We start from the raw sequence: 26,988 nt of genomic DNA on the forward strand, positions 1-26,988 counted from the left end.
AGAAAAGCAGAATACAATAAGGCACAACTTGGTTTGCAGCCCATGGTTCAGAACCATTTTGTTCCAAGTTGGTCACTTTGAACGTGAGATCTCTTAGAGTCTCAAGTGGCCAACTTTGTGGTAACGTGGGAGAGACATCACTTCTGATACAACACTGGAATATCAGTGTGATGCTTTCCTTTGCTCAGAGTTGTCCTCTTGCCCTTGGGGCCTTCGCTGCCTGCTCTGTGGGGGTGATGCCTGCCTGAGGTTTGAAATGCATCAAGTTCACGTCTAGCAAATGGTAAGTCTTTATGAAGCAGTCTTTGAAAACAATACTACAGTTCTCTTCTTCATCTATAAAGTGTGTGTGATCTAAAACGTGAAGCAGGGAGATTGGTGTCCTATAAAGAATGATAGTACATATTGCAGCTCTGAGAGCAGTGTCCTCAGCTGGCAACTGAACATTTTTTTTTTTAAATTCAGAACACACAGAGAAAATAAAGCAGATTTCCATTTCTGCTAAAGCTGATGCTTTAAAAATCTGTGCCAAACTATTCAATTGATGCAGAATTATTCATTAGAAAAGAAATCAGAATATTCTGATGTTCTAAAATGCTTTACTGTTTTGAACTTTCCCTCAAAGTGATTTATTTTTTTTCTGCTTGATCTTTTAAATGAGACAGTACAAATAGCATCCAGCCAACACCAAAATGGAGGAGAGATTAAGGTTTTTTTCCTTCCACATACCTTAGATTTTTGGGCTTCTTAAAAATATAATGTTTTTGCTTTGATTAGAAACTTCTATTTTTTTAATTCCTAAAAAAAATCCATAATTGTCTCTCAAATGTGGAGATACTAAAGTTATTGTTTTGACATTTGACCTTTAGAGCCAGGAGGGATTAACTCCTTCTCTCTCAACCAACTCAGCTTTGGCTGAGGCAATAAAAAAGAGAAATTCTCACAAGGATGATTAAAAATGAATAGCATGTCTACAGGCAATTGGGGTAACAGCAAGAAGTTCCTGCATTTCCCAACTTGTGTAGCTTTTGTTTTGAGCAATAGCTGTCCTTGAGAGCTGTGTTTAGCTTCATTTAGTGCAAGCTTCAGAAAATCCATTTTTTGGCTGTTTAAGATCACAGCATTAAGATGCTTGCAGGGCCACCAGGACGGGACCTGCCCTCTGCTCTGCAGCAATTACTATGTCAGCAAAACTTTCTGAACTGGGCTGTGCTCAGCACGGTGATGGGCATCTTGTATGTCCACAGAGAGTCCTGACTGGTTAAATCAGCATCTCTGCTTTGCAGTGCTCATGATGTGCCATGTACCAAAAGATTACTGAGGTTTGAGTACCAAAAGATCTGAGGGTTGAGTCCAAGTGGGTTGGATTTGCTGAGGTTAGTGGGAGGCACCAGAGGGTCCCACTGGAAATTCAGGGTGCAGACACAAAGTGTGAGATGGACTGAAATAACCACAGTGTTGGGGGGAAAGATAAGATGAGTGATCATGAGCACACTTCTAAATGTGCAGCGAGAATATTCTCAGTCCAAGGAAAATGTCATCAGCTCTGTCCAAGGCAGTACTGGGAGAAGCATCTTCCCAGAAACTGATCCTGGATGAACAGCTTCCCCTTCCCTGCCCAACTCCTGTAAGGCCACAGGTCTGGATGCAATTTAGTCCAAGCAGCCCTCAGGAAAAAAAAAAAATGGGAAAGATTTGAAAGCAGGAATTGCATCTTCTCTGAGGAAAGTTCGAACGATCTGCAAAGTTTACTGCACAACAAATGAGAGCCAGTGGGTGAAGGCAAAGTGCGCTGGCTATTTTAAAAATATACTTGTTTGTTCTAAAGGCTGAAGTGGTGCTTTAGAGAGATATAAAAGGAGGGTGAGAAGCAGCAATAAAGCAGGGCTGTTGTGCAAGCCAGCAGTTGCCTTCCCGCAGGAGCACTCCCAAGCCTTGACGATGCGTGACATCGTTCTGTGCTGGAAGTGCTCTGTGATGGTGGGAAAGGGCTGCAGGAGGCTTACCAGGCACCCACCCGTGTCTCAGTCTCAATCTCTGTTTTCCCATTTATTGCTCTCCCAGGACAAGATTCTGTTCTGCGTATTAAGGGTTGTTTCTCTCTGCCAGCAAGCTAAATGGCGCAGGGCAAGTGGTAAATACCAAGGGAAGAAAGACAATTTAGCGCATGCACAGAGCTGGAAATGCAAAGATTCTTTGCAAATGAAGAGGATGCTCGTCTCAGATGAATCACACTATGGAGTTACGCCACTTTATGTCAGATGTTCAGAGGTGAGTTCTTCAAAATGGCCTTGGAAGCAAACGGGCTGCCATAAAGTCCTGGAAAACAAGCTCAGCTCAAAGGTAGTGTTAACAACAAACTGAACTTTCTCTCAGGAGGCATTTACATATGAATCCTGCCAAAATCTGTTTCAAAATGCAATAAATAATCTGAACTCTTCCTGTGCTGAATGTCAGCGCTAGAAGAAATGGTTAGACAGAAGTAAGTTCAACTGCAGCTTTTCCTGGCCATACCTGTGGATATCAACTTGGAGGACTTCCTGCATGCAACTCAGTCTCCTGTGTAATTCACGTAGCTGGAAAAGGGAAATCTGCAATAATCTTATCCTGAGCTCTCATTTTCTCATCTTTATCTCAGGAATGACGTCGAATGGGAATGGAGGTTGCTGGGCTCTCCTTGGGGCTATCAGAAGATAAATACAACATTCTGGGATGATATAATCACAGTTGCTTTTTGTGGACAAGAGCTGTCATCTACATTTCGTGCACAGGGAAAAAGCAGTATCCTATTCTCCCTACAACATCATGTTGAAATCCTATGATTTTGTGTAGTGTTATATTTCTAAGACATTGTGGAATATCGTCCCCCGTTCTGAATAGGTCAGCTCAGGCTGTCTCTAGGGGCCAGGCCATGGTGCAGAAGGAGGTGCTCAAGGAGGAAGGAAATGTATTCTTTTTCCCATTGAGAAGTGTGTTGTTGTTCTGCAGTAACACCAGCATGCAGTTACAGCGATGCTTCCAATTCACTTCATACAAGGTCTTTTTCAGTGCAGCGTTTGAACAGCTCATAAACTTCTTAGTTGTTCTTGAGACACTTCTGTAATGGAAACTGAGGCTCAGTGAGCTGTGTGACTTTCACTGGGTTACATGAGGATTCTGAGAAACCTGGAAATTAGTCTCGAGTCCCAGTGTTGTTCCCTAACCACTGAGCTCCCTTCTGTAGCATTCTGGGACAAGGCTATAGAGCTCTGCGTGTTTCCTAATAAAAGTTAGCAAGACTTCACAGCACTTCTGCTTATCCTGTTTGCAGCACGCTCCCCTTGGAGATGCTTTGGCAGGAGTTCAAAGCTGAGATTTTCAGAAGTGACTAGCATGTTCTGGTACCTTGGGGCTTACAAAATAAATCCAAGAAGTAGAAAACTTCTGTCCTTCCCAGAGGACAGAATAGTACCTTTTCTGCAAGTTACCATTCATTATTGTTATTGAAATTGATAGCAGGAAACAGTTGAAAGTTCACGTTTTTCACTCCCTCTGTCTGTAAAACAAGACATGGATGGAGCATCTTCTCTTTATCACAAGCCTACAGGAGAACTGAAACACTTTTATTTGATCAGGTGGTTCCGTATCATAGGAAGGACAATGCTCCTCCTAAAATAACGTTATATGCATAATTAATAGAACTCCCATAAGAAGAGAGTCAGCAGTTCTGGGGAAAAAAAATCAACCTTAGGTAAACAATACTATGAAAGGGCAGAATAGGGACTTCTGAATGCTTCATTCTGCAACGTTTCTTTACTATTTTTGCTTCTAGAAAAAGATACTTTTAAGCAGTATCTACGCACAGATGCTGCACACCTATGCTTAAGTTGACAGGAAATCACAGGAAAGATAGCTTTGTCTCATTCAGCAGCAGCAGGAGCTTTGTATCCCCGCACTGTTTCTGTCTCTGCCTGCTTTCTCCTGGGAAAAAGCCGTGTGCTGTGGCTGCAGCCCCTGCTCACAGCCACTGCATGTGGCACAGCACAGCGGGCAGGAGGTGACCTTCAGCCATTCCCTGTGGCCCAACACAGCTTCACATCCTTGCTGGCAAAGGGATGAAAGATGCTGTTTTCTTTTTCTCTTCTGGAAAACTTGTGACTTAAACTTTGTGACCAGCAAATCCCTTGCAGAAAAGAACTTTGCTCAATCTGCATTCATCTACGTGGAACTGGTATAATATAATGGCTCTGCCAATTTATTCATACATCTGATATTTGCTAATATGCTTTGATTTATTGGCTTTCTTTTATCACAGTAAAACTGTATTTTTACATGCTTTATTTCCACCCCAATCCTCAGCATGAACAGTTCCTGCTGGGCCTTCACAAATTAATCTTTGATATTTTTTCCTGGTGCCTTGCACAGGCAGAGAGCACCATCCATCTCAGTTTGAAATTGGTTATGCTCCAGCTTTCTGCTTTCCCGTGTTCTCCTGTCTGCTCCCTGTCCCACAGCACTTTCCAGTGGCATCGTGTGTGTGTCCTTGTCCCAGCACTGCCCAGCATCTCCAATTCACACTCCAGTATGACTGCGGATGTGGGGGGACAGAGCTCTGAGCATCCATGCTGTGTTTGCTTCATGCAGCACACGCACACTGGACTCCCTATTTCTGTCTCTTATTATTTTTTTATCCTCTCTGCCTCTGGCATGAAAAGCACAGGACAGCAAAGAGAAGCACTGTCACCTTTCCACTCATCAACAAAATATTGTAATTGACTGCAGTAATCTCTTAGATGCTCTTAAACCAGAGAAAGCATTCGTGCTGTCTGAGACCCCATACAAAGCCGGGCTCCCATTAAATTACAGTCATGCAAGCTTACCTGTTGGTGGTTAGAAGGTCCATGTGTTAAACTCCTTGGCCCTTGTACAGATCACAGCATTGCTTGTGCAGCCTGGTGTTTTTGTGATCCACACCAAACTTGCTATTTGTTTAAATTTTTGACTCCAGACCTTAGAGACGTGTATTTTTAAAGGATGCTCGAAAGGAATTACAGCTCAGCAGGAGTGCTGAGAATAGGTTGGCATTTAGATTTAATTGTCTCTTTTGACTTGTACAAAATTTGACAGATGATAATATCTAGGAAATTGGTCTTGCTATCCTTTGTTGCTGCTGCTGTTGATGTTTTGAAAGGTTTGGGTTGTTGCATGTAAATAGGAATGCCTACAACAAGTATGGCCGTTGTAAGCTCCATTCTGGGTAGCCTAGGAATGAAGGACGGACATACAAAGGCAGCAATAAAGGCTCTAATTTCGTCAACCAAATTTGAAAGCTGGACTCACAAAAGGCTTTAATGGGAGGAGCAGGACGCCGGGTAACTTTTCCCCAACACTTTTAGGTACACTAACTGAGAGAGGGATAATCAAATTTAAGTGACTCTGCTCAATTCACTGGAAACCATATGATCTACCACTGCGACAGCTCTTTTAAATGGCTTGTTCCATTATCACAAACAGTTTGGGACCCCTGGTGCACAGACGAGCGCAGAGCCCATGCAGCAGAAGCCAGCAAGACTATTTCCCAAAGCTGCTGGAATTTTTATGATTGCTGTATTTTAAAGTACTTACAAACATACTGTTAATCTGCTCCCAAATACACCTATGTTTTAGGATCCAGATAAGTGCATTTGAATGCAAATGTAGGTAATGCAATGCAAATTGCTTTAATGAAAATGAGGTTGCCTCTTTAAAAGCACTGGCATTACCAAAAGAATACAGGCTAATATAACTTCCCAGAGTACACAGCATCGGGAGTGTGCTTTCAGAACAAGGCACTCACCAAGGAAGGCACATTCGAAAAAGGAAAGCACAATGAAAGGGGAATAGAGAAGTGAATAAAGCTGAGATGAAAGGAAAGATAGGAGAGAGTAAACTGAAAAGGAATGCTACAGGAATCAGCAGAAGATGTAACTTGTGTCTATTCACAAAAGAAGACAGAACTATGCTGGCACAGTCTAGATACAGCAATACATATACAACTAAAGGAAAATGAGAGTGGGTGGAATGGTTTTAATCTGACAATGGTTTTGTAATGAAAACCCTGAGGCCAGTGTTGTTGCAGATCTAACTGATGCTACCTTGGGTGCAGGCAGTGGGATTTTCCCCAGCTTCCCAGGCAGGAGGCTCTGTCCCTGGGTGCCATGGCTGCACTGGGAATCAGATCCTCTTCTTAACCCAGAAGCTGATGATGGGTCTGAAAATGCAAATGAGAGGAAAAAGAGCCAGCCTACCTGAGCAATCTAAAATTAATCTGCTTGTTTTGAACTGGGATCTGTATGCGAAAGGGAGGAGAGACCTGGGATTGCCATGGTAAGCACAAACATTTTGTCTCGCTGCATCACACCAAGAGGAGAAACATAGAGGGGCAGAGGAGTTGTGCTAGCTCTGAGACTCATGCTGGGACTCCATCCCTCTTCTATTCAGCACTTAAGCTCCTGAGTATTCCCACTGACTTTGGCGGAAAGGATGCAAGATTTTTCTTTTATGTGGCAGTTTCAAATTGGGCAGAGAAAGAACAAAGCAAACAAACAAACAAACAACAAAAAAAGTATAAAAACCAGAAAATCTTCCCTGCTCCAGATGTTTTCCTTCTGTCTTTTGGTTTCTCTTCTTCCTAACTACCGCAAGTAAATCTTCCGTGGTAGAAGTAACAAAAACGAGTGGCAGCTGTTGCCAGCACCTCTCTGCACAACCCTGGAGTAAGAAATCTGCTCACATGTCTATGTTGTAACAAAGCACAGATTTGGATTTATGAATACCTGGCTTGCATCTTCCTAGGGAAGAAGGGAAGAGGCAAAGAGGGTTGCAAGCAGTGTGGCATCACAGTGTGGAGTGATGTTTTGCTTTCCAGCTTCGTGCTGTTGTGCTGCAGCAAAATAATGTTGTGTGGCTGCAGTGTTGGCTCCAGAAAGTCATGCACAGGATGGAAGATGGAAATCTCTTTTCTCTCTTGCACAGGGAAGTGGATGTTTAGCAAACCTTGGTGGATTAAAATGATCGATTACACGAATGCTGTGACTGCCAGGGATGGTCTTGAAGTCTCAGTTGGTAATTCTCAAACCTGTTATCACTGATTACTAATTCCCTCCACAGATCAGCTTTTTGGTTTATACCTTCAGAGTTGGGAGGAGTACCCTGATGAAGAAGAGCAGTCCCAGAGCTTACACACCTGATGGGGCTGTGCAGAAATCCCTCTTTCCTTCTCAAATGATTTGTGTGGACACAATCAAGTGGCTGTCTCCCTTTCTGCCATAGTGTACCCATCTGCAACTGAGGGCTATGAGGCACGCTGCATTGCTCTCTAGCATGCTGCTGGTTCCATCTCTGTAGTGCTCAGGGAAGTATAACTGTCATTATGCAGTCTCTTTTCTAATAAACTGCCTACAGAGCCAGGCTGGTTAAAACACATTTGTATGAGCCTGGTGTTAGGCTGCCATTTAAAGCTGAATGGTTTGCCATGGGCTGATGAGCTGCAAGTTGAGCAAAGGGCTCTGCTGGGTCCCAGTGGTTACAGGTCAGTACGAGTGTCAGCAAGTTTTATTTCTTCTCCCAACTTCCATGGTGATGTATTTAAAGGACTTTTTCTGCTTTGTATGTCTGTAAAGGGAGCCTGTAGCAATGGCAGAAATGGAAAAGTGTATTCCTATCCTTTCTGTCTGACCAGTCTTTGTAGGTCAGATGGGGAAGGAAGAGATGGAGGTGAGAGCAGGGAGAGCAAGCAGAGGGCAGAGGGCCCCTTCATCACCCTGCCCTCACTGCTTTGTCCACAGGACAGCACAGGGTAACAGGTTATCATCACAGCCAGCAGCTTGCTATCCGTAAAGCAAATAGCAGTAATCAAAAGGAGCAGATTAGAGCATGACTGACAAATAGACAGCTGTTGCACCACCAAACTGGAGATATGTGGGCAGTATGTTTTATGTATGAAGGTCCCTCAGCAGTTCATGTGCGAAGAAGCTTCACAGAAAGCAGAACCATCACCACACTGCTATGGCAGTTCTGCCCTGGGACCTTGCTGTGTGTCTCTGGTTCCATTCTGCTCCCTCGGATTGAAAGGAGCTGAACTCAAACTGTGGTGCCTGCATAGGAAGCTTATTGCAGCTTGCTGCTTCTCTACCAGGTTTGTGTCAAATCAATCTTAGTGGATTACACAGGCTTAATAAATGCAATCCCATTTCCTTCAGCTCCAAGGCTACAGCCTGGTTACTGCGAGCAGCTTCTATAGCTCAGTACGGAGACATTTTACTGTGCTGGATGACACAGACTCAGCCCACACTATCGTTCATCCTTGTCTTCTCCAGCAAGGCAAGGGCGCACTGCTTCAAATACTGGCAGCTGGCACAAGGGTGGTGCTCATTGCAGACAGATGCTGACCTCAGGTCCCCATCTTGCATGTACCAGGAGCAGTGCCAGGGAGCAGCGCTCTGCCTGCTGAGCCCACCTTCAGCAAGCTCTGGAGTAGTGATATTCCCAGCTTCCCAAAAGGGAACCACGCAAAAGAAGTTAGTCATGGCAGCAAGGATAGAGTTGGCTGTCCTGCTCCCAAGGGCATGCTGCCCCTTTCCAATACTGAATTAACCACAAGCTAATGGATGAAGGGAGGTGGCACATGGCTTTTTCCTGCTTCCGAGGAGTTTCCCTTAAAATGCTGATTTCTGCACAGCAAAATGAAACAGATCACAAGGCATTTCCTTCCAGCCCCTTTCATGACTGGAGGGCACAGCTGGAAAACTTGCTGGTCTGGAGGATGGTGTGCATGGCAATGGGGCTGTCCTGGGGTAGGACGATCATAGAATCATGTTCTAGGCTGATTCCAGTTTTCTACTCTGTCAGTTTTCCTTGAAAGCCCATTATAGAAGATTGAGAAGGAGGCTTTCCTACATAAGCTTTGCATTGAAGTAGCTCCATGTTAACATGTTGGTTCCTGCCTCTGGCCCTCTCTGGTTTCCAGATGTCCCGAAGACATTAAGAACAACCTGTGGAGAGCAGCAGGAGGAACAAAACTCAGTCACATTTCTTTTTTTCTTCTTCTTGTCAATTAAACAGGATTTATGTCCTACCTCTCTGTTCTGTAATTACCCCCCAGGATTTATTTCAGATGGCTCAGGAAGCCAATATACCTCCAGAACTTTCTAGTTGCTGACAAGAGTTATTGCTGCACCTCCTGATTGTCTAGCAAAAAACAACTCTCTTCGTTACTTACTTTACTGAAGCAAAAGAGGGTATATCCATTGTAATTTTGTTCCTTATATGAGACTGCATAAAAAATGGCCCTCACCATGTCAGGTAGAGTGATTCTCAAGGATAAATTTAATCACAGATCACAGAGAACATTAATTAACCCCTCTGCACATCAAGCTGTGAGAGCTCCCCTGTGCTAACGCAGGCAGGCTTTGCTGCAGAGCAGTTGTCATTAGTGATGAGTAAAGGCCAACCTTGTGTTTCTGGTGAAACACAAAGGATGGTCTGAGGCTACGGAATTTTTATTTTGTGTTCATTTCAATAACAAAATAAGGGTTGTTTTGTTTTTTTGCTTTGAAAACTGGCACTTTCAGATGCTATCTGGTTGCTTGCATTTTTTTGAAAGTTACGGTATGGAAAAGGGATTTGTTTACATTTAAAGGAGAGCTTGACAAAAAAGAGAAATATTGACTTAATTTAGGTAGTATTCCCTGTAAACAAGCTAGTAGGGTTTTTTTTTTAATAATAATTTACATCCATTCCTCTGCAGAGTGCACCCTGTATATTTCTTACCCAAGACAAAGTCCATCATTCTGCCTTGCAAGCTTTCTTGCATGTGTTTCTGCCATATTTACTCAGAACTGTGGGTTTGATGAAGCCCCATATGACTTGAAATCACCTAGGGTTTATACAGGACAACGGATAGGTTTGTTTTATTCGTATGTAGCCTTGTTTCACACACCTGGGTCTGAGTTTGTGCCCAGATTTGCTTCCAACATATTTACGTAGGATTGCAGGTGAGCTCAAAGTCTTGCAAATCTACCACTGGAGAAGCCAACACGTGCTAGAAAAGCATATGCAGCAGGAATGCATAGCTTCTCCCTACAAATGCAGACAGGTGATATTGCCTGCAGCTATCCAAATGTGCAAGGCCAGATTATCGTTCATGGAAATGATCTAATAAACTTAATCCAGACCTAAAAGCTCCTCACACTGCTCTTCTGGGGATAGCAGAGCACTAAATGTGTTCCTGTGGGATTTCTTCCATGTTTTGGAAAGCCATGGTCATGTCCTGGTGGAGAGAGGAAAACGTGGATGGCTGTGGAGGAAGAGGCTTGGCTGTTGTTGGTGCTTGGTCTTAATGGTGAAGAATGAGACTTCATGTTTGTTGCAGAATCAGGGGCAGGGAAACTGTCCACCTGTTTCTGGATGCCTCTGTTTCTTGTTTCCACCAGACAAGGAGCCCTAAAATAGTTAGCAGTCATTCTTTCTGCACCTAAGAAGGTCAACCCTGTGCTACAAAGGTTACACTGGCTGTTAAAGATGCTCAAAGTCAGACTGGTGGTTGCTAAACTTTCCCTCTGGTTATTGCAGAAGGTGCTCTTATTTGTTTTCTATTCTGAGCAGTGCTCCATTCAAAACTTCCTATGACAAAAACGTATGTTTCCTTATTACAAACAATTTGCTGGTTGCAGGATACCTGGGAGCAGCCAGAGGGAGAACAAACATTGGGTTTCTTTTGATTTCCAAGTGAAACTGAAAGGTCTAAACTAGAGCTCTGGCATGTATTTATTGAAATCTTCGTACGCAGTGCTCACATTACAGTTCAAATTACAAACGCCACATCTGTGAGATCCTTCTGTCATCACTGCAGTGTTTGCAATGTTAATGCCCATTCCTGAAAGTGTTTTTGCTGACGAGTTTTGGGTAGTTCTGCTTGGTGCTGTTTTCCCATTGGTGTCAACAGTGCAGTAAATTCTGCTGGTTTTTCACCTCACTCTCCCTTCAGGCTTTCTTGGAAAACCTCACCTCACTCTCCATCATCTCAGTGAATGAATAACATGCCGGCAGTTCTTGAGCTCCATTTTAAGCTGTTGTCTTACACTTTCCTTCATGTGATAAAGCTGGAGCTAAGTTCGATAGGGTCTAGAGCTCCATACAATAAAACTGTGCAACATTATTGGTTCCAGGATGACAGTGGCTCATGATCTGTGTTGCAAATGAGCAGGAAGCTGTTGCTCCACACTGTTTTGCTGAATCGGAAACCTTTGAAGGAGTTCTCCCCCATAAAAAAAGAAGTTTATTCTAAAGTGAGGTGAGAATGAGCATAATCAGCTGTAGAAAATAGATTTCCAAGTCCACAACACTCATATCCAGATGCAGATTTGATCTTTTAACGAGGCTGGGCAAGAATAGGTACAGATTTTCAGAGCTGCTGCAGTTCCCCACATTTGGCCAGTTGTGGGCAAGGACTCCATCGGTCCAGTAAGTTCCTAACAAAGCTAGAAATAAGGAACATGTAGATTTGCAGCCTTTCTGTGTTGAAGAGTTCCACCATGGCTTTGACACTTGCCTTGCTGAATAAACAGAGATGTGCAGGTTTGTCTTTACTCCCTGTGTCCTTCAAACTCGTAGAGGATTTGTGAAAGAACAAGTTGCTAGATGGCTTAGGGTCTGCTGGGAAAAGCCACCTACTCTCCCTCTGCCTTCTTTATGTGCTTCAGAAGCAGGAGGTATTTCACTGGACTTACTCTCACCAGGAGAAATTGGATCAGATTCTGCTCTTGATTTGCTGTTGTATGGAGAACTCAGCTTAATGACTTGGTTGGGAGATGTCACTCTTTGGGGTTAAAACTCCAAATCTGTGCTTCAGATGACCCTGGTCCCTGAGTGTCTCTGTGCTTGCAAGGCAAACCCAGCAGGAAGATTTGGTGTGGGATGATAGGAAACTGTGTTTGTGTCAGATATCCCTGTACTTGTGTTATTGCAACTGCTTCTGAATCTTCCCAGACCCTCTGCTGCTGCCACCCCTGTTTAACTCGGACCTCAGCATTGCTCAGTCTCAGCTGTGCTCAGCTCCCACTTCCACGTGCTGTCAAATAACTGCTCTAGACGTGAAAAAAAGGTATGAAATCTCAGTCGTGTATTAAATTGCTGTTAGCAGGTAACTCCAAATTGGACTGTGTAGGTAGGTGAAAGACAAAGTGATTTAACACTTTACAGATTTCCATGAACAGAAAAGTGCTAACATTCAGCAAAGGAGTACATGTGTTTGAAACAGCATCATAGTCTTAATAGCAATTGCACAGCACCATGATGCTGTCACCATTAGTGCCTGCAGCAGTGGACCTGAGGGGGTTCTGACCAGGGGTTTGTATTAACTGTATGCTTGTGTATGCATTAACAACAATAAATGTTGCTTTTTAGTGGGCATTCTTGGGTTTGCTGTAAGGCTGGCATGGTGGACATGCCACTGACCCCACTGTGTGTCTGTGACATGGCACCAGGCAGCTGTAACTGCATGGGCAGAGCTTGATTACAGAAAATATTTGAATACTTCAGAGTAACAAAAGATCCTGAGGATTTGGTGATTTACTTGTAAACAGTTTATAGGTGAAACTAATAGATCTGTCAGTCCTACATCACTTTCCCCTTCTCTAGCTCTCATCTATGGTCAACAAATGCCATTGCCAGCTGTGAGGCCTGGTACAGTCAGGGCTGAATGGTTTATCTCCTGCTCCTGAAATTTAATGACTGCCAGCTCTGATGCACCCACAGGCTGCAAATCTCTGGGGCTGTGGATGGTGTTGGTTTCTGCCATCCTATGAGATGAGCAGCATCAGGATTCTGCACCCAGTTCGGGAAGGGTGATGGCTTTCCCCTAGGTTATCTTCTTAAGCTTTGTCTGGAGGAGCACATGGCTACCTGAACCCTGAAACATGAGATCAGCAGCCTGGCAAAGAGAGATTTGCTCAGAGAGACAAGTGAATTATTAATGCAATTTGCAAGAGGTAACCTCACTGGATCACTTGCACAGCTGCTTCTTAGCCTGTGTGGAGAGCTACAACTGTGGCAAGGTTAATACAGAGCATCCATCATTTCTGTTAATAGATGGCAGTGCTGCATGGATCCCTACTGTGATCTGCCTTTAATTATTTGTAAGGTAGCCTCTGTGTGTTTCTTTCAGTGAAGGCTGTAATGGAGAGCAGAGGTCAGGTCTGTGGGCTGACTGATTGAACCTGCCCATCACACCTTCTGTACAGGGGTCTTTTCAATGCAAGTCTCCCAGCAGAAGAAATAGGTAGGAAAAATGTGTTGGTGTGGCCTGTATTTGTGAGAAAGCAGTTTTTAAATAGATTTCTTTATTTTTTTTCTGCTAATGGATGAAAGCATTTCTTTTCCCCCCATCCAAAAGACAGAGGGGATACCGAGCTGCCTTTCCTCGCTCCAGCCCCAGGGAATGCTGAGGAAGGAGGGCACAGCATTTCTGTGGGCATCCCTCATTACTGCCCTATTAGTGGTCAGGAGTGCTCACGCTATTTCAATTTAATAATATGCAATTTTAAAAGGTAGCCCATTACCTGAGAATGCTATTATACGCAAGGATATCACTTGCTTTTATGTGTCCTCTGGGCATCCAACCGAATTCACATGGTTTATACCACATGCACCCAAAGCACAGGAAGGATCTGGGGTTTACCAGATTAGCACACCTTCCCTGACGGATTTCACAGTAATTTTAACATGCAAGAAACCATCCAGAACAATTATTTCTTTCTTATGTGCTGTTCTGGCCGAGAGGGAAAAGTTCACGTGGGGCCTATGTACATAAAGGAGCTTATGAAAAAGCAAAAATTAATACCCCAAATAGCAGTGAAATAAATTCACCTGCATGGAAAAAGATTGCAAAAAGGGAGAGGTAGCAGGAACAGGATCTCTGCCCTGACAGAAAGGGAAAAGACTTGGGTCTTTGGAAAGAGAACTGCATGTCAGACTCAAGTTATTTTGACAAGTACTGAAGTAACCCATTGCCACTGTTCCAATGTCTCTTCTGTATTTACTCTTACAATAGTCAGTGAAGTAGAACTAGATCCACTATAATATTAATAAATATAATAAAAATAAATGATGGTCATGACCAGGATGGAAAATTGAGGATGGCTTCAGATTTGTTCTTGGCTCACTTCCTCTGGCATGTAGGAAAACCACAATTGCTTGCACTTGCCCAGCCTTGCGTCTGCTGCACAGCTCTATTGAAGAACACTGGAAGCTACTTAAATTTTCATGGCTGAACCTCTAATTGGAACTCTAAATTAGGGGTCAGGAAGCATGGAGAAAACTCGCTTGCAGAGTAGATGTCTAATGCAGTTCTCATCCTGACACACCAGCTTGTATGCCACTAAATAACGTCCATCCTCAAACCATTGCGAGCTGCTAAGGGGTCATTAAAATTCCTTTTCAGTCCTGATCATTAAACAAACCATACGAGAGGCAGACTCCGTACCTGGAAAAAGTGGCATGTTAATGCAGATGCACCCAGCATAATTGCTGTCATCCATCACCCCTGCCCCACTGATATTGACAAAGTGCAGCTAAATATTTAAATAAGCCATTTTTCTTCAGAAGCCGAAGGATTAGATGCAGCCAAATTTCTCAGTCTAGTCAGCAAACGATACAAGTCCAGGGATTAAAGAGGATTTGCAGGAGTGAATGAGAGCTGCTCCTGCATTATGCTTCGTGAAAAAAATATTCGTTGCTGCCAAGACATGTTTGGGATGAGAAGGGAGGAGACACAACTCTCTTTTTCATCGAAAGCAAGCAAAATAGAATTAGTTCCTCTGAACTTGATGTTCTGGATTTACCTTGAAGGTGTAGCTGAAGGAATCTGCGGTTTTCCCAAGCCCAACCTGCACTTCTAGGAACACTATATTTAAGATGGAGATATAGAGGTTACAAGGCAACACGTGTTGATTTTGCTGCACTTCCATGGGAGGTTTGCCAGGCTACCATCAGTAAAATAGAAGGGAAGTGCTTGTGGAACTCATTTTCACTCAGACGTGTGTTTGCGTGCTGCCCTTTTTCCAAATTTGTTGATGGCATATTAGATGTACAGGATGGGAGCACAGGCTGTCACAGAACTACATCAGGCATTTGCAGATGTAGGCAAAGAAGTTTAGAATCACAGGAAAAAGTATTTGCTGGGATTGGCAGGGAATGTTTTGAACAAAGGTTACTTTTGTCTGTTCATTAATGGTGAACGAAGACATTCACAGGAAGAAATTGGTATTGACTTTTTTTTTAAATAATCTAAGTGTAAGTTTTTAGGCTTTGGTTATTATTTGTTTGTTTGTTTTTCTGGGACAAAATGGTCTATTTTTATCCATGCATCTTTAACCACAATGACATTATAGATAGAAAAGCAAAACAAGAGAGGAACAGAGTGAACCGAACTGATTCTAATTAAATTAACCTATTTGATCTCACCCAAACCAAGAACATTAGAAATTTTCCTCTGAACCCTGAGTTTCAAACCTGACTTGAGTTTGAAGTGTGATCTGAACAGAAGAAAAATTCTGGCATCTCCCATCAGTTTTCAGAGGGTAGGAAATCCAGTTCCCTTTTCAGTGCTCACCTCAGCACTTAGTAGCAACTAGCTGGAGGCATTTGTGATTTCTTTTTTTCCTTCTGGAAGTGTGAAATCTTACTTTTCCAATGGCTTACGTGTTGATAGGGGGAGGAAAAACAGATTTGCTTTTGCACTGCTTAAAGAACATTTGCATGTCTTAGCATTTTGTAGGTGGAATCCTGGACATGTTGGTCTGACCTGGTTTGCAATCTGAGCAAAAACCCTGTCCGTTCACTTTAGGCATGGTATGAATAACAAGAAGAATTGCAATAAATGAATTGACTGCAGCTATTCAGCTTATGCAGTATCTGGGGAGATTTTTTTTTTTTCTTCCAGCACTTCATTTCTCTTTGCATATTCACTGTAATTTCCTGTAACATCTGAACTTGGGTAATGCTTGGGCAGAACTCTGTGTAAGGCTCCAGATATTACCTCTCTCTGTGGTACATCTGTCCAGCCATTGCATATGTTTGTCTTGTCAGATCCAGTTACGTACTTTTTCCCCTTGAATCAATCAATGTCAGGAATCCAAAACTCATGCCCATCTCTAGGGAAAGACACCAGAATTTATAAATCATGGAGAAAAAAATATGAAAATGAAAATTTATGAAAGATAAATGTTTCTCAGCTCAGCCTTGCAAGGGACTATGGATTGAATATTCTCCCCTAAATGATGAGAAATAAAACTGTTCTACCCTGATATTATAGAGAGCAGGCTTCAGTGGAAATTAAGTAGATTATTCCTTATGACTTTATTGAAATTCTACAAGGAAGTCCAGAAATGCACGAGCCGGTTGCTTTGCAGGGAGCTCAGTGCGTTTCATCTTTGTGAATTGATAGTGATACATAAATGTCAGCTTTATTGAACATGTCTCCACTGTCTGGCTATCCAAACAGTATTAATTAACTCCCAAAGTCCTGTTCCAGCATGCATTTGGACTCATTTAAAAACTTGCACTAGAGCAGTAGTTAGATGGATGCAGACTAGAAATATGGTGCACATTTTTTAGCGAGAGTAATTAACCACTGAAATAAATTACCCAGCGGCAAGGTGGATTCTTTATCATTTGAAGTCCTTAGCTTGAGGCTAAATGTCTTTGTAAAAGATATGTCATAGCTCCTGCAGAAGCTATAAGCTTGAGGACGGGCAATCTGCAGGACGTGTTTATGTATTTACAGCTCCATTGAGCAGGGCATGTAGGAGAGTTATTCATGTTCTGTATACTGGTTACAGAAATCATGGGTGAGACGCAGCTCTCCTGCTGACTGGGGACAGGAGCTGGCACTTGGGGGCTTCTTGGGAAGTCTCCCCTATCTGCTGCCCACCACGAAGTCATCCAGTGGGAGCGGGAGTTTGCGTCGTTCGCACATTTCTCTCCAGTGCTGAGCAAAACACTCAAATCTGCTAAATGTCACCAACGTGGAAAACATTTCAGAAATACCTTAAGTAAATTATATATGTAAATATACCTATATTTTTTTTTTCCTGTTCGGCTAGCTCTTCTTTTGATTGGAGGAAGTCTGGTGGACCTCAGTGGGGTTAGTCTGCTGAAGTGGGGAAGTGGTGAAAATAACAAAATTCTTTGCATTTCTTTGAGAAGTAAGGGGGTTTCACACAAAAATGTGCATCTGATGGGGGATCAGAAACCTTTTTTCATGAAAAGTCTGTAACCATTTTGGCCAGCCACCCAAAAGGGGGGGCAGTAGGTAAATGAAGGCAGCCAGCTGAGCATGAAGGGACATAAAAGGTGCAGCCTTGGGGCTCTCAGAAATGTCCCAATGGAACTGAGCTCCTGGGGCTGCTCCATGGGATCACCACTGCAGGTCGGTGTCAGACAAACTCATCTCAGCCTAGCTGGAAGCTGGTGGGTAATGCGATTAAACAATAAGCATTTTGTCACAGTAATGAATGCTGGCATCCGTCTTTCTGATATGATTAAATCAGGCTGGAGACAAATTCTTCATTCCTGACACTAGGTCACTGCTGCTTGTTTCATTTTTTATTATTATTATTATTATTTGTTTCGTTAGTTGAGAAAGGTGCCACAGGCACTAACGGGGTCACTCAGGATTAATTCCTTCCTCTGTAAACAGCAGGAGCACCAGGCTTGCTTGTTTGTGAATGCTTTGGCAAGTCTCTGCCTGGCAAAATGGTGGCTGTTTCCTTCCTTTGGAGAAGGCTCCCACCCTGTGTGCGCGTGCGTGCAGAAATGACTTGTTCTCAACCCATTTGCTCAGTGTTCTTCATCCCTGGTCATTAATAATAGAGCCCAGTGTGACGCATTGAGTGGGATTGTGCCATGAGATGTGCAGAGAGCAGTTAAATGGCCATATAATTATTGTCATCGATGAAAAGTCCCTTTCACGGCAGTTCTGATACTTGGAGGTTGAAGAAGGCTTTGTGAATAGACGAGCAGCCGTTCACAATTAACTTGGTTATTGATGGCACTCCATAAATGTTTAAAAACACTGAAAGAGAAGTAATAAATGGTTGATTTGTTTGCTTGGCTGCAGCTGCTGTAGGCTTGCACTGTTTGCGTATAATTCTTTATTCCACTTAGCAGCAGTGGATATATCTTCTCTTACCTCCTTTTCTTTTAAACTGGGCTAATGAGATAGATTCTGCACTTTATGTGGGCTGAGGAGAGCTGCCTGCATTTCAGCACTGATAAGGAATGCAGCAAGTCGGCACCCAGCTCCCCCTCCACTTCCCAGGGCTTCGTGGCATTACTCCAATTCCACCCATGAAATGTGCACACATTTCCAACCTTCTCCCAAAATCTGCCTTTTGCTTCTTCCCTGACATCTGTACTTGGCTTGAAAACCTGGGGTGATGAACAGAACCCCTGTTCTGTCACAAGGGAGTGCCTGCCACACATTTGCATTGACTGGAGCACATATTTATACTCACCCCTCCTCTGGATCCAGTCCAAAATCATCTGGCCTTTTGTGCCAGTGCAACCAAGGACTTCCTTCCATTCGCCATTAAGATTGCAAATAAAATTTGCACTCAGACTCTGATCTGAGCCTATGCATCTAAAGGCCAGTGCATGAATCTTTCTCCCAAATTCGTGTTTTCTTTCTCCTCACAAGCCACTGTAGCAATTCATAGGATACAGACTATGAGTTTGGTAACAGGATTGCAGAGAGGAAAAAGTAACTGCGTGATCAACAAGAAATTATAACTTTGGTGCTGTGGAATCAGCAGGCAGCACGGCTACATGGCTTAAAAATAGCTGTCCTTGCTCCATGTCCTTTTTCACTTGCAGCAATAGTTTTTAGATGCTTCTAATCACTCAATTTGCTTTCCTGTGGGCTGGCAGGGGCACCAGCTACAGTAAAAAATAGTCTTTTCACTGGAATATATCTTCTCAGAAGGACAAAATTGTTCTTCTTGTCTCTTCAAAAAAGTCTCTGGGAAAGGGAAATGTTTGCTAAAATTCTCTTTAGAGTTATTGGATATTTGATGTGTTTGTATTGGTTTATGGTGCTGCAGACTTGGAGCATCAAAGCCCCTCTGCACTGAAGCCTCCCCACTTCTCATTAGGAAGAAGGGTGGTCATTAGCATAAGCTTTCTGCTTTCAGTTTTCATGAACATTTTACTGAAATGCCTCAAGCCACATTATAGAAATCTGCAATGTTCTGGTTCAACAAAATAACCCAACCTTTAAACTGTGGGGTTCCTTACCTGCTGCTCACCGTGTTGTGAAGAAGTGGTCGCAGTGCTCAGCTCCACGGTGACTGTCAACTTGTGGTCAAGAACATGGGAACCATGTGACTGAATACTGACAGAGTTCAGTTGATGGAAGGAAAATGGCAGGAGGGACCCACTGAATGGGAGAGTCCAACAGACGGTGTCTCTGGGATGGATTTGGGGCCGTTGTGGTTAATAGCTGTGACGTGAGCTCTTAATTTTGCAGCAGAAGGGCAGCACTGCGAGCACATGAACAGAAGGCATCGGGTGGAACAAGGGGAGCATCCTCTGTCCTCGAAGTGCTGATGGCTGTTGGAGGACTGTGTCACCTTCCAGCACCGCCTCTCAGCATGAGACATGAAGATCCTACAGAGCTCTCAGAGAAAGGCTGTGAGAATGACTCAGGTGCTGGGAAATGAGCTTTACGGCACAGAGAACTCCATTCATTAGCTCATTGGAAGTTGGAGAGGAGATTTTACTGCTCATTTTAAGAACATGTTCATGGAGAGGAGTCTTGAGAGTCAAGAGCTTTTTGACCTTGCAAAATAGAGGCTAACAAGAAGACTGGAAGACCAAGCATGGAGAAATAAGACAGCATTTCAGGCTGAGCAGAGCACGCTGTGGGCTTGCAAGCGAATTGTGTATAATGAGATTTGGTATCTTAAAAGAAAAGAATTTCCTTCCAATTTTAGTCTGAAGCTCTCTCCCCCATGTGTCAGAGTTGGGGAGCCTGGCTTGCTCTTGTTGCTATTAGATGTGAGAGCTGCAGCCCCTCAGCACCAGCCCTGCACTGCAGGTTGTGCTTGCGCGGCTGCTGCTCCCCAGGGTAGGGAGCTGGGCTCTGGCAGTGGGCTGCAGGAGGGGAGTAGGATGCTTGAACTCTGCCTCCTTACCTTTCCTTGATGGTTTTTGAACTTTAATTGAGGTGCAAACCTCGGCTTTTTAAAGAAATTCAAATCTCTCCCTAGGTGGTTGCAACAGCCAGGCAAAAGAAACAGGAAACTATGCAGCTCTTTGGAAACTAACTTTTTCCACATATTTAAGTATTTAAGTGACATGAATGGAGGGAGGCACTGGGCATGAATTTAACCCTTTTCTTAGAAAAGGTTTGATTAATAGCAGTAGCAGGCAGAAAATGATGCAAATTCTCCCTAAATGCCTTGCTGCAAAGCAGGAACATCACACACTGGCCTTCAGTGGAAGGGAAGCCAGGAAGAGAGGCAAAGCAGCTCTTTTTTAGACCTATTCTTTGTAATTTTCTCTTTTTCTTCTGCTATGTTACTTGCCCAGCAGCCTGGATCTAAACAAAGTATCAGTACATCCCATCACAGTACAGCAGCCATGTCTTTGACCCATTAATTTTTAAGTGCTCATGCTTTCTTTTTGATATCTGCTCCAATGCTATATTTAAAAAAAAAAAAAAAAAAAAAAAAAAAAAAAAAAAGCTTCATTAAAGCAAGAGGCATTTGATCCAGTCAGCCTGGACCTGTGTGCCTCTGTATAAATGAACACAAGGGGAGCTAATGGGGGAGTTCAGGGGACTTAACTGTACCGGTGATAATTGAAACAAACAGACCTCCGTGGCCTGAACTAATTCAGCAGAGCTATATTCCTCTTCCTTTTCTATTATACATTCAGTAGTTTAGCACTCCCCAGCTCCCCACTGGCATTAAGAGACACTTACAGCTGTTCTCGTCTCCCTAATAACAGCACTCTGTAGAGTTAATGGTGGCCTCTGAGGGCTGATGAAGTGATGTGGGGCTCTGCCGACACCAGCCCGAGGACTTGCCATATGCCTGGGGAATTTCACCTCTGTTTAGACTCAATTCAGCCAAAACTCCCAAGGTGAAATTCCATTTAGGTCGGTGCATTTCTGCTCTAACAATTACAGTTATGTGTTGAGCGCTGTCTTTTATCTCTGCTGGCCTGGTGTCTGTTGTATGAAGCCAGATAGACGCTGCCTTCACCCCTGCCGCGGCGGTCCGGATTGCAGATGGAGAAAGAAAATTGAGATTTCAATGGGGAAAGCTTTGCTTCCAACAGAAGTAAATAAAGAAACACGAGAAACGTTGACAGCTTTTTATGCTGACTTTCTCTGCTGCTTTGCTTAGAGAGCAACAGGGAAAGAAGTAGTTGTCCTTTCTGCCTGATGCACTCTTACCCATCCAAGAAATCTTATTCAGGATTTCTACCAATTTCATAGCAACGGTGCCAGAAAACAGATTTGTGTTGGTCATTACTAAGCATGAGCAATGATGCCCAAATGAATAAGAAAGTATCTATGGGAGGTAAGTGGCCGGTGGCTTCTGTGATAACACATATGCCTATCTCTACAACCATGAATGGGTGGTAACAGCCCACTGTGCTCCATGATCCAGAGGCAGCCCATGGTGCTGCCTTGGGATATGGGTCTGCCTCCTCCATCCCACGTCCATTCCTGTTTGTCTCATCAGCCAGGGAACATCAGGATCTGTGAGATTTATCACTGCCCCTCTTAGAGTATCTTAGATGGAACCCCTAGCACTGCACCACTGCAGTATTCTGCAGTGCCCCAGAGGTTCCTTCAGGTATGTGCCATTGTCAAGCTTTCCTTCAGAGCCACAGGAATACAGAAACTGCATATATTCATTTTCTTGCACTCTTATTTTGCTATTTGTTACACGCTTTTCAGAACAAGGAAGTTCAGATCTGAATACAATTTCAGATATCCGTTATCCCTAGTTAACTGTAATCCTAATGAAGCTTTGGATATTGTAAATTGTTCTAAGCCCGAACAAATGTAGTCTACAAGTGTTTTGTTCTTAAAAATATGAACTCTTGACGTACTTGTTTATGGATGCTGCTGCATTGGCCATGCTGGCTGGAGAGCTGAGTGGGATCAGGGCATGGGTGGGTCTGCAGACATCGACCAGGCTTTAGGTCTGCTAGGGGTGTGGGCCTGGATGTTCTATGGGGACATGGGGTCTGTCACTACAGTGTACATGGGTCCAACCTGACAGTTACAAACATGAGCCCATTTCAGCTCCTTTCGTATCTAATGTCGTATTCAGCCACTGTGAGCATGGAAATGCATCTCTGACCTTTTGAGATTGTAGCTTCTATCAGTCATGTCTCTTACTAATTGCTGCCGCAGTTCACGGCCCTGGATGGAAGGAAGAGCGTTACAAAACTGCCCTCTCCAAATATAAATTATTTTAATTACAGTCAACATGCTCTTCATGTGAAACATGGTGAATTAAGCTTCCAGCTGGCTTTTTTAGCAGCATCTATAAAATGCACAAGCATATCCCAGCTCTGCAAAAGATGGGCATGCTTGTGTCTGGGCTCACTGAAATACCACTCTGTAGGCTCTGGAGCTCATGTGTGTACTCCTGCTGCATATGCTTCTGTGAGGCTGTCATTTCACAGGACATTTTTTCAGATGCAATTAGGAAAACCTGCTAAAAAATGTGATCAAATCTGTTACTCTGTTTTATTATCAAATATTATTTTCTGTTGAGGTGCTGCAGACAAATAATGAACCTTCCTGCGTGTTAATCCTATGTTTAACTTCATACCACAAACCCCTTCTTTTTGAAATAATGACTTTCTTCTGCAGTCAGGTTCATCAGGAAAGGTGCTGGTTCTAAAACCTAAAGCAGCTGCCGAAGCCCTGGCTTGAGTTGATTCCTATTAAGCAAAATCCTTAAGCGTGTGTCTCTACTGAAAGCTTAAGATCTGCTTTGGTCTTCACTGAATAGAGACTGATTTAAAATTGTGCTTACATACCTTGTGTAAAGAAACGTGCAGCTGGGGTTTCTCTTCTTTTACATGGCTATGAATCAGGCCTAAATTCACTGAGACCAGTGCTACGTGTGGGAGGAGAAGCAGGTTCCCACTGTATTAGAAAATAGCTGTGAATATTTCAATTGTCTTAAAAACTAAGCCATATTTTTAGGAAACGAAAGCTATCAATCATAGCTCTGCTTTAAAAATCGACCCTTCACCTGCCAGAACGTGGCCCTTTAGCTGTTCCATTAGCTCATGTCTCCTTTCTAAAAAAGATGTATTTGAATGTTCATGCAATCAAGCTATCATGTTGGCTGAGCATCCTTCAGGGCTCTCTAATATACAGTAATATGGCTATCACTTTGTGCCTAATGTTTCATAAAAATGCCATATATAATGCTACCTTCTTGGCTTCCTATCTTCTTTAATGAAAGGTTGCAGGAGTTTCCTTTACAAATGGTTACTCTACCAATCATAAAAAAAAAAAAAAAAGAAAAGAAAAGAAATGGAAGAAAGAGAAAGAAAAAATGAATAAGAGCGAGGATGCTATTGTAAAATGCTCTGTAATTGTGGTAGTGGAGGGAAGTGGGCTTCCTATTCCCTATAGCACAAAAGCAGAATCATAATGAACGATCAGAAGCAGCACATCATCACATCTCATTCCTGCAATTATGTCTTACATTTGTGTTTATGTTCAGCATTTCTTACACCTCCCATGTAAGTGCATATGAGATATTGGGATTCAGACTGTCTAAATAGACACATCAAGCCTTTGATGTTAGTGATGTTCCTCCCCATATTAATTTATATAACAGAAAGATGTGGGATTGCAGAAATTGATACCAACAGCTTCCTGAGTAGCAGGCGAGGGTGGTGTTTGTGCCTCCTGTTACCTGACTGCTCAGTAACGTTGTCCTGTGTATTCAAAAAGAATTTGTCATGAGCAATTCCTCCCCTGTGCTATGCTTCCTGCACTTCCCAGGGACAAACTGAACTCCACATTCTGAAAAACAGGTTCGTGGGAAACTCATTTTTTTTTCCCCACCAATCGTTTCCAATCCGCGCCTCCCTTTTTAGAGGCTTGCAAAGGCTATGTAGTCATTTGTACTCCAGCTTTTCCTAGTCAAGTATTATAGGTGCCTGACTTTGCCCATCTCTAATAAGCAGGCAGACATCTGAAAGGCTGCTCACCGCTTCTGTGGGTTCATTGACATTTTGAAAATGTGTTTCTTTTTATCATCTCTAAAATGTCTTCCCCTACAAACATCATACTTAGGATGATTTATCAGCCTTTCTGGAGATTTCTGTCTTCTAATGCTCACTGGGGAGTTTTCTAGAGGATTGCAAGGGTGTAAAAAATTTCCAGTCGAATGCATACATATACGTATACATCTATACACGTGTAAGTACAGGTGCCTACATATTAATACCTATGTGTATCTATGTATGTTCAGCTGCACTTAGCTAACAGCAAAATGGATTAATCTAGATTTACAAAGAAAATGAATACAAAATGGGTATGGGGCAAGAAAAGAACTTCTCCTCAACAAAGAGGAACTGATTTGAAAATAGAGCGTATAGGGAACAACCTGGTTTTCAAAATCTCACTCTCCACGTGACTACAGCACTGATTGTTTCAGTGCTCTGTTTTTTGTCCTAGTTCACACACAGAGCACCAGGTACCCATCAGAAGCACCCCCCGGCAGCTTCTCCTGCCGAAGAGGGGCTTTGGCTCTCCATCAATGGAGCACTGGTTTGAAATCCCATTATATCCCACAGAAAAAGGGCAAATACAGTTCACCCTTCAAGCCAAGGATACTGCTACTGAAAATTCAGATGTGGATCTATCAGTGTCGGAAATTTAAAAAACATTGACTTCCATATGTCAGTCCAGATTTCTCCCTCGCTTCCCAGATGGAGGTGCAGATGCTGTGCTGTGTTTGTAGAGTCAGCCCATGAATCCAAGAAAGGCATGTTCTGGGGCTGTAGATACCCACATGGAAGTACCTGTTTGTTGTCAGAGGATGCTCATGTGCCCTACCCATTTCTCCAGGATGGTCAAGAGCAACTATTCTGCCTGGGTTATTGATGGCCTCAAAAAGCCAGACAAGTGGCTTTCTGCTCAGAAAGGATGTCAACTGCCTGTGAAAAGTGAGCAAAGGAGAGAATGTGGGAACTGTTGAGTCACAACCTAAACTACTGATTGAGCACCTGGGAAAGGACCCGGTCAGCCTTGGGAGCACAGGTGAAGGTGCCTGGCTGCACCTCTCTTAGACCTCATTTAAGGGCTGACTGCTGCTGGGGAAGGATCTCTTCCTGGAGATCCTTTCTTGCTGAAGCTTTCCCCTGTGAACCAAGACTCTTCTGATATGGGTGAGCAAACTTCTTCCCTTCCTTTACAGCACCTTTTTATCATGCTGGTCTTTCCATGTCACACCTCTGTTGTAATGCCTTTCCTATCGTATTAATCTGTCCAATTACTACAGTGGCCCATGAGGTCAAGAGCAGAGATTTTAGTGAGTTTCTAGTGCATCTACCTTTGACATCAGAGAAAGGTCCAGATTTAATAGTTCTCTGTGATAATATATACTGCTGGGGTGCCATGAAGAGGCAGAGTATGAAAGTGCAGTTCTGCCTTCCCTACACCTCTCCTGGACTATAGTGGTAATCCTCCACATCCCTACTTGCTTCTATCAACACTTGCTTTCTTCAGCCTTAATAGGATTTTCAGAGACTTGAAGCTGTCTGGCAGCCTCCCTCTTGAATCCTTTTGGAGATAATCAGACTGATGTGTTAATCACATTTATGCTGTATTTAAAAATAGTGGGATAAAGCCTGAAAAGTGCTGAGCAGCACTCTTCACCTGCAGCTTGTTTACAAGCAAAGCAGAAAGAAAGGTGGCAGACAGCATAGCAAACAAGGGTGTCCAGATGCCTTGCATATGGATTAGAGAATAACCCAGACCCTGATTATTTGCTGGATTGAGGTTCCTTTGCTATGATTGAGGGCGAGGAATGGAGAATTGCTGCCTCAGCTTGATCCCACCCGAGGATAACCACCCTGAGCTGATCCTTCCTTGGCCCCTTGAGCAGCCTGTGATCTGTGGGATTTATGCTACGCATGATTAGGTGTGAAATGGAGAGGAAGTTTATTGCAGAATGCTTGGCATGGGCTTGGGGAGTAAATTCATAAAGATGACATGTACATTGTCAAGTTGGGTGTTCCTAATTTATAGAAGCCCCAAAATCCATTACTCAGTTCCACCTCATGCAATTCTCCCTGCCAAATCCTTGTGTATTTATAAGAATAAAAAGGAGGAATTGGTTGAAGATAAAGGAGCCACTTTACACACATGTATATACTCATACTAAATGCTCAGTTTTCGAGGTTTGATAGTCCCTCTATAAGGAGAGCTCATATAATAGCAGCAAACCAATGTAGAGACGTGTAAAATGATTAAATTCTCCATTTTCTTCATTCAAAAGTTCTCTTGCATGTAATATAAACCACTGTCTTTAGTCTGCTAATTGAGTGCAAGAGTAGAACGAAAAAGGGCAATGCATTTAAAAATTTCCTAGAGCCCAATAGAGCGCATCGCATCCTGAAATGATCACCTTTGGTCTCAGGGAGTACTGGCTTGCAAAGTGAGTAAATTTGTTACTCTGACTTCCAGGTGCTTTTTAAACTGCAAGGGGAATGCATAGGCTGCAGTTCCCCTTCTGCTGTCCTGGTCCCAGGCAGGCAAAAAGAAAGGAGAGGATCAGTTGTCCTTATCCTCTGTGCTGTAGCGAGCTGGAGATGATGCTGGGACATGCAACATCTCAACTGCCCTGAGCCTCACTGCAGCAATGGCTCCAGTCAGAGCAGCCTCACACACATTAGTTGCCCTTGGTGAAAAGGCAC

The 26,988-nt window shown here is 43.2% G+C and overlaps 1 long non-coding RNA gene across 2 annotated transcripts in view; it reads left to right on the forward strand.

The window, feature by feature from the left end:
* The window catches only part of LOC116235170 (uncharacterized), a 58,396-nt gene that overhangs the window by 12,926 nt on the left and 18,482 nt on the right, over positions 1-26,988 (forward strand). The window contains exon 1 of one of the 2 annotated variants that reach the window (XR_004168298.2): positions 25,382-25,458. The exons of the other annotated variant lie outside the window; for it this stretch is intronic. This is a non-coding gene — a long non-coding RNA (uncharacterized LOC116235170). Of the gene's footprint in view, positions 1-25,381; positions 25,459-26,988 lie in introns of those variants that run through there. 2 annotated transcript variants of the gene reach the window in all.

The sequence above is a fragment of the Phasianus colchicus genome, chromosome 17 (assembly GCF_987193195.1).
Source record: "Phasianus colchicus chromosome 17, bPhaCol1.hap1.1, whole genome shotgun sequence".
NCBI lineage: Eukaryota > Metazoa > Chordata > Aves > Galliformes > Phasianidae > Phasianus > Phasianus colchicus.